Below are 1,273 nucleotides of genomic sequence, written 5' to 3' on the forward strand. Positions count from 1 at the left end.
CTTTGCTTTTCTTTCCCCGTGAGTGTGAACGAGGCAGAAATCACTAAGAAATGTTCTGCTTTCCTGAAATGGAATGGAGGGGGAAAATGTTGCTTTCTTTCAGTGTTCATTAGTTGGTCTATCACTTGCTTTCTAAGCAGCAGTCCTTCTCTATATTTTATGGCTTCTTGTTTTAATAAACTGCTTCTTTACAAAGTTGCACACCTGGTTATGTAACTTATTCACTCACCTCTCAAGAGCCTCAAGGTACTCAGCCTCTTGGGAGACATGAGAAAGTCACTGTCTATTTTGTTCTGGACTCTAGTTCTGTAGAGGGAGAGCAATATTATAATAGCCTTCATCTTTACCCTTCTTAAGTCCTCCAAAGCCATATGAGAGCTCCAAGCCATACACTCAGCACCACCCCCAACAGCTGATTGAAAGGCATCCATTAATACCCAACCCTGCAGTCCTAGGCCCATTGGCTGTGCATACATGCCACTAATTTAGCCGAAGGACCCATGGCCTTCAGTCACAGCCCTCCCTAGTCCTCCAGTCAGGGGCTAAGGAACGGGAGCACCCAGCTTTATATCCAGGCATTGACCATTGTTTCTCAATTTCTCTAATATCCAGAGTCTGAAAAATACCCAGTCTGTGACTTGCTGTGTGCCCTTGCCTTGGGCACTGAATGGTCACTACAGCGTCATTTCTCCCAGGCCCAGATGGCTTTGCTGGCTTAAAGTCCAGAGGCAATAAAAGATTAATAAAGTATAGTATACAAAAAAACAACAAAAACAAACAAAACCAAAAACCTTTCACATGGCAAAAAAATACTGTAAGTAATATCAAAAGACAAATGATTGGAAGAAAAGTATATCAACATATAAATCAACATCCTTCACAGTTCAAGGGTGAATATCCCCACTTTATAAGAACTTTTAAAAATCAAGAAGAAAATACCAGATGTCCTATAGAAAAATGGACACAAGACATGATCAGACAGTTTACCAAAAGAGGTATAAAGAAATGAAAAGATGTTCAACTTCACTCATGATAAGAGAAATGCAGATTATAACTACACTGAGATACCATTTCTCATCAGCTTGACAAAAATTCAAAAGCTTGACAGTACTCTGCTATATGTGAGGCTGTTAGGAAATAGACATTTTACTACATTGTTGGTGGGAATGCAGAATGGTAGAAGCCTTTTAGAGGGGAACTGGCCAATATTTAAACTGTATATACATACATACCTATTGACACAGCAAGCACACTTCTAAGAATCTAAAGAGTC

The sequence above is a fragment of the Aethalodelphis obliquidens genome, unplaced genomic scaffold (assembly GCF_003676395.1).
Source record: "Aethalodelphis obliquidens isolate GAN/ISIS:26980383/991018 unplaced genomic scaffold, ASM367639v1 scaffold122, whole genome shotgun sequence".
In the NCBI taxonomy this organism is placed as follows: Eukaryota; Metazoa; Chordata; class Mammalia; order Artiodactyla; family Delphinidae; genus Aethalodelphis; species Aethalodelphis obliquidens.